Below are 7,500 nucleotides of genomic sequence, written 5' to 3'. Positions count from 1 at the left end.
TTTTTTAATAAATTTATTTTTATCAATAATTGGCTTTTTAGTCAAAAAAAAAACAAATACAAAATTTAAAAATTTCCCAACCAACGTTTCGGCCTTTCTTCTAGGCCTTTATCAAGGGAAATCTGAAAAAATCTGATAATGTTAAAAATGAGTTTGCAATTTTGCAAAAAAGTGGAAAAGTCTGCATGAAAAAAAAAAATGAGTGCAAACTTCCGGGGGATCAAAAGCGTTGTGGCACGTGGACCGCATCTATAACTTATCAAAGACAATTCCATTTTTTTCACAGGTTTTTTTTTTCATTATTAAAAACAGATGTTTGAACACCAGATGACTGCAGCAAGAATTTTGCGTTTCGGAGTGGACTTGTTTGTTTTATTTGAATATTGTTTTAAATTGAAAATTCAAACAAGTGCAATTCAAACAAACTTGTCCAAACATTTCCAACAAACGAATGACACCATTTTACCAAAACTTTCTTACGAATATTGCATTATATAAAGCCTCCCGTTTTGACCAGTTATCATTCAAAGTTTTACTGTTTCAGTTGAACAACAATCGTAAAAAGTTCTAAAAATGAAATTCCTTAACGCAGCTGTCGCCATGTTTGTTCTGATTGCCGTTGCCGTTGCTGAACCGAGAATAAAAGTAAGTCAAAATGCCATCAACTCGTTGAGTTTAAAATTCAAAACGAACTCCACAGAAAATTTGCCCCTTATCTTTATTGTACGATGATCACCAAATCCACAATTTTTTCTGTTTTTTTTTATTCTCAGATTGGATTCAGATATAAGTAAAATATACAACAACTTTGCGATCGTCCCGAGGTCGAAACAGTTTTTCAGGACTTTAGTTAAAACCACCAATGGATGTTGCCTCGTGAAGAATTGTGTAACGTGAAGAGTAATTATTCAATAAATTGAATCAAACATGAAAAATTGTTTCAAAGTTTCTGTTAAATAAATTCATGGATTGATAGAAAAATGTTGTGTTGCAATTATTCCAAAAGAATGATTCGAGAAAATCGATGGGAGCTGATAAAAAAAACATAAACAAGCTGCTCTCTGGAGCCACCCGTTGAAAGGCCGCAAAGAAGAAATTCCAAAATATATTATGTAAAATCTCGAAATCTCTTCTGAATCATTTGAATACTTCGCGGCTTTCATTAAAAAATTTAAACTAGGATCATGATGACATTCTTGACGTTGGAAAAGTTTTTAAAAATTCCAAAGTTTCTTAAAACGTTATTCTTTTAGGCAGATTGAGTTTGCTTCTTTTCTAGTTTCATGTAAATTTTTTCAATCGATGAAATAATGGCTAGTGAAAGTCTTTGAGAACAAAAATGACAAAAATGACAAAAATGACAAAAATGACAAAAATGACAAAAATGACAAAAATGACAAAAATGACAAAAATGACAAAAATGACAAAAATGACAAAAATGACAAAAATGACAAAAATGACAAAAATGACAAAAATGACCAAAATGACAAAAATGACAAAAATGACAAAAATGACAAAAATGACAAAAATGACAAAAATGACAAAAATGACAAAAATGACAAAAATGACAAAAATGACAAAAATGACAAAAATGACAAAAATGACAAAAATGACAAAAATGACAAAAATGACAAAAATGACAAAAATGACAAAAATGACAAAAATGACAAAAATGACAAAAATGACAAAAATGACAAAAATGACAAAAATGACAAAAATGACAAAAATGACAAAAATGACAAAAATGACAAAAATGACCAAAATGACAAAAATGACAAAAATGACAAAAATGACAAAAATGACAAAAATGACAAAAATGACAAAAATGACAAAAATGACAAAAATGACAAAAATGACAAAAATGACAAAAATGACAAAAATGACAAAAATGACAAAAATAACAAAAATTACAAAAATGACAAAAATGACAAAAATGACAAAAATGACAAAAATGACCAAAATGACAAAATTGACAAAATTGACAAAATTGACAAAATTGACAAAATTGACAAAATTGACAAAATTGACAAAATTGACAAAATTGACAAAATTGACAAAGTTGACAAAATTGACAAAATTGACAAAATTGACAAAATTGACAAAATTGACAAAATTGACAAAATTGACAAAATTGACAAAATTGACAAAATTGACAAAATTGACAAAATTGACAAAATTGACAAAATTGACAAAATTGACAAAATTGACAAAATTGACAAAATTGACAAAATTGACAAAATTGACAAAATTGACAAAATTGACAAAATTGACAAAATTGACAAAATTGACAAAATTGACAAAATTGACAAAATTGACAAAATTGACAAAATTGACAAAATTGACAAAATTGACAAAATTGACAAAATTGACGAATTTGACAAAATTGACAAAATTGACAAAAATGACAAAATTTTAAAAATTTTCAAAATTGACAAAATTGACAAAATTGACAAAATTGACAAATTAGACAAAATTGACAAAATTGACAATATTGGCAAAATTGACAATATTGACAAAATTGACAAAATTGACAAAATTGACAAAATTGACAAAATTGACAAAATTGACAAAATTGACAAAATTGACAAAATTGACAAAATTGACAAAATTAACAAAATTGACAAAATTGACAAAGTTGACAAAGATGACATAATCGACAAAATTGACAAAATTGACAAAATTGACAAAATTGACAAAATTGACAAAATTGACAAAATTGACAAAGATGACAAAATTAACAATATTGACAAAATTGACAAAATTGACAAAATTGACAAAATTGACAAAATTGACAAAATTGACAAAATTGACAAAATTGACAAAATTGACAAAATTGACAAAATTGACAAAATTGACAAAATTGACAAAATTGACAAAATTGACAAAATTGACAAAATTGACAAAATTGACAAAATTGACAAAATTGACAAAATTGACAATATTGACAAAATTGACAAAATTGACAAAATTGACAAAATTGACAAAATTGACAAAATTGACAAAATTGACAAAATTGACAAAATTGACAAAATTGACAAAATTGACAAAATTGACAAAATTGACAAAATTGACAAAATTGACAAAATTGACAAAATTGACAAAATTGACAAAATTGACAAAATTGACAAAATTGACAAAATTGACAAAATTGACAAAATTGACAAAATTGACAAAATTGACAAAATTGACAAAATTGACAAAATTGACAAAATTGACAAAATTGACAAAATTGACAAAATTGACAAAATTGACAAAATTGACAAAATTGACAAAATTGACAAAATTGACAAAATTGACAAAATTGACAAAATTGACAAAATTGACAAAATTGACAAAATTGACAAAATTGACAAAATTGACAAAATTGACAAAATTGACAAAATTGACAAAATTGACAAAATTGACAAAATTGACAAAATTGACAAAATTGACAAAATTGACAAAAATGACAAAATTGACAAAATTGACGAAATTGACGAAATTTACGAAATTGACGAAATGGACAAAATTGACAAAATTGACAAAATTGACAAAATTGTCAAAATTGTCAAAATTGACAAAATTGACAAAATTGACAAAATTGACAAAATTGACAAAATTGACAAAATTGACAAAATTGACAAAATTGGCAAAATTGACAAAATTGACAAAATTGACAAAATTGACAAAATTGACAAAATTGACAAAATTGACAAAATTGACAAAATTGACAAAATTGACGAAATTTACGAAGTTGACAAAATTGACAAAGTTGACAAAATTGACAAAATTGACAAAATTGACAAAAATGACAAAATTGACAAAATTGACAAAATTGACAAAATTGACGAAATTTACGAAGTTGACAAAATTGACAAAGTTGACAAAGTTGACAAAGTTGACAAAAATGACAAAAATGACAAAAATGACAAAAATGACAAAAATGACAAAAATGACAAAAATGACAAAAATGACAAAAATGACAAAAATGACAAAAATGACAAAAATGACAAAAATGACAAAAATGACAAAAATGACAAAAATGACAAAAATGACAAAAATGACAAAAATGACAAAAATGACAAAAATGACAAAAATGACAAAAATGACAAAAATGACAAAAATGACAAAAATGACAAAAATGACAAAAATGACAAAAATGACAAAAATGACAAAAATGACAAAAATGACAAAAATGACAAAAATGACAAAAATGACAAAAATGACAAAAATGACAAAAATGACAAAAATGACAAAAATGACAAAAATGACAAAATTGACAAAATTGACAAAATTGACAAAATTGACAAAATTGACAAAATTGACAAAATTGACAAAATTGACAAAATTGACAAAATTGACAAAATTGACAAAATTGACAAAATTGACAAAATTGACAAAATTGACAAAATTGACAAAATTGACAAAATTGACAAAATTGACAAAATTGACAAAATTGACAAAATTGACAAAATTGACAAAATTGACAAAATTGACAAAATTGACAAAATTGACAAAATTGACAAAATTGACAAAATTGACAAAATTGACAAAATTGACAAAATTGACAAAATTGACAAAATTGACAAAATTGACAAAATTGACAAGATTGACAAAATTGACAAAATTGACAAAATTGACAAAATTGACAAAATTGACAAAATTGACAAAATTGACAAAATTGACAAAATTGACAAAATTGACAAAATTGACAAAATTGACAAAATTGACAAAATTGACAAAATTGACAAAATTGACAAAATTGACAAAATTGACAAAATTGACAAAATTGACAAAATTGACAAAATTGACAAAATTGACAAAATTGACAAAATTGACAAAATTGACAAAATTGACAAAATTGACAAAATTGGCAAAATTGGCAAAATTGACAAAATTGACAAAATTGACAAAATTGACAAAATTGACAAAATTGACAAAATTGACAAAATTGACAAAATTGACAAAATTGACAAAATTGACAAAATTGACAAAATTGACAAAATTGACAAAATTGACAAAATTGACAAAATTGACAAAATTGACAAAATTGACAAAATTGACAAAATTGACAAAATTGACAAAATTGACAAAATTGACAATATTGACAAAATTGACAAAATTGACAAAATTGACAAAATTGACAAAATTGACAAAATTGACAAAATTGACAAAATTGACAAAATTGACAAAATTGACAAAATTGACGAAACTTACGAAGTTGACAAAATTGACAAAATTGACAAAATTGACAAAATTGACAAAATTGACAAAATTGACAAAATTGACAAAATTGACAAAATTGACAAAATTGACAAAATTGACAAAATTGACAAAATTGACAAAATTGACAAAATTGACAAAATTGACAAAATTGACAAAATTGACAAAATTGACAAAATTGACAAAATTGACAAAATTGACAAAATTGACAAAATTCACGAAATTGACGAAATTGACGAAATTGACGAAATTGACGAAATTTACGAAATTGACGAAATTGACAAAATTGACAAAATTGACAAAATTGACAAAATTGACAAAATTGACAAAATTGACAAAATTGACAAAATTGACAAAATTGACAAAATTGACAAAATTGACAAAATTGACAAAATTGACAAAAATGACAAAAAGATGAAAATAATAAAAATGATAAAAATGTTAAAAATAACAAAAATGGTTTTGGTTTTGTGTGATTTGAACTAGGAAAATTGAAGGCAAGTTTGAGATTTTTTGATACCCGAACGTATGAAAATCATGTGTTTAAAGGGTTAAAATCTTCTGGGACGAATGAGGGTTAATTCCCTAGAAAAAAATATATTTTAAAACAAGTGTTTTAACAGCAGGTGTTTGCAGCAGAAATTTTGCGTTTCGAGGAGTGTTTAACAGATAACCATTTCTTTGTGGGCTAGAATGCTTATGAAAATACTTATTTGTTTGTTTTTATTGGCATTTTCTTTAAAAAAAAATTTTCAACCAGTGCAATCCAAACAAACGGTTCCAAATGCCTCCAACAATCGAATGACACCATTTTCCAGAAATTTGCAAACGTGTATTGCATTATATAAAGCCTCCAGTTTTGACCAGTTATCATTCAAAGTTTAACTCTTGCAGAGAACTGTCTCAGTTGAACAACAATCGTAAAAAGTTATCAAAAATGAAATTTCTCTACGCAGCTGCTGTCGCCATGTTTGTTCTGGTTGCCGTCACTGAAAAGTTCAAGGTAAGTCAAAATACATTCAATTCGCTTAGTTAACACTCAGAACGAATTCCACAGACAATTTGACCTGATTCTTGATTCAACAATGATCAACCTTTTTTTCTCTGTTTTATTTATTCTCAGTGGTTCAGAACATACAGATATTAGTAAAATGTATAACAGCTTTGCGGTCGTCCCGGGATCGAAACAGTTTTTCAGGACCTAAGGAAAAACTTCCAACGGATGTTGCCTCGTGAAGAGTTGTGTAACGTGAAGAACAATTTTTCACCGAATTAAATTAATTATGAAAAATTATTCGGAGTTGTTTCTGTTAAATAAAATCATGGATTGATCGGAAAAAATGGTGATGTTTTTTTTCAAAACTTATATGAGAGAGTTGGCGAGAAAAATTCAAAAAATAAACAAGTCTCTCGCTGAAACCACCTTTCGAATTGACGTAAGGAGAATGTCACAAACAAGTTTTGAAAAATCACCAAATCTCTTTTGAATCATTCCAATACTTCGCGATTTTCAACAAAAAGTTTCAATATATAAAAAGATTATATTCTTGACATTTGGAAGAAACGTTTCACTTTAAGGCGGATTGAGTTTGTTTAGCTTCTAGTTTCAGTTTATTTTTCAATCGATGAACTAATTGGTCTTTGAGAAGTTTTTTTTTCGCCTTAATTTTAACTGGAATATTGTAAGTTACATTAGAACTCTAATAAAAAGCCACGTTTTTGAAGAAATTAAATTTGAATTTAATGTTTACGAGACACATGCGATTATTCTGGATAGTATCATTCATCAGAAATGTCTTTCCTTGTATCGGTTTTATGAATGGTTTAAAGGATCAACAATTTTTATCTACTACCTTGTTCAAGGAAAAAAAAAGGTTTTTAATTCATTGCATATAATCACCAGCGTTTTTTAGCTTTGGAAAAAAACAGGAAATCTTTCAAACTTTTGATAGATTGTTTATGTTTTGTTTCAGGTATCAGAATGGGGGTCGGCTTAATAGGCATAAACATGTTTTTCTTTCTTTCCTCCTTTTCATCTTTTGATAATATGCAATGCAATAAATGCATGAAAATTTTCAAAGAAATGTTTCCAATTAGTTTCGAATTTACATAAATAGAGTTTTAAAGATATTTCGATATTTTTAAACAATTTGTGAAAAAACACCAACAGTATGTCGAAAAGATAACAAAAAATCATCATAAAACGGTCTTCAAATTATGAAAAGTTACCTCGAATACTTCAACAAGTCTTTTCAAGGCTTCAAATATGATTCGGAACCATCACAAAGTAAATTTAAG

General features: G+C 26.5%; 2 long non-coding RNA genes across 2 annotated transcripts; both read left to right on the top strand.

The window, feature by feature from the left end:
- The first annotated feature begins 528 nt into the window (after positions 1-528).
- Positions 529-981, top strand: LOC129750687 (uncharacterized). The gene is made up of 2 exons (XR_008738458.1): positions 529-645; positions 774-981. It is a non-coding gene; the product is annotated as an uncharacterized LOC129750687 (long non-coding RNA).
- A 5,099-nt stretch (positions 982-6,080) lies between these two features.
- LOC129750671 (uncharacterized) lies at positions 6,081-6,543 on the top strand. The gene is made up of 2 exons (XR_008738450.1): positions 6,081-6,205; positions 6,326-6,543. It is a non-coding gene; the product is annotated as an uncharacterized LOC129750671 (long non-coding RNA).
- Positions 6,544-7,500: the final 957 nt, after the last annotated feature.

The sequence above is a fragment of the Uranotaenia lowii genome, chromosome 1 (genome assembly GCF_029784155.1).
Source record: "Uranotaenia lowii strain MFRU-FL chromosome 1, ASM2978415v1, whole genome shotgun sequence".
NCBI classification, from domain to species: domain Eukaryota; kingdom Metazoa; phylum Arthropoda; class Insecta; order Diptera; family Culicidae; genus Uranotaenia; species Uranotaenia lowii.
The sequence above is the reverse complement of the archived record's forward strand: the minus strand, read 5'-3'. Positions and strand labels throughout refer to the sequence as shown.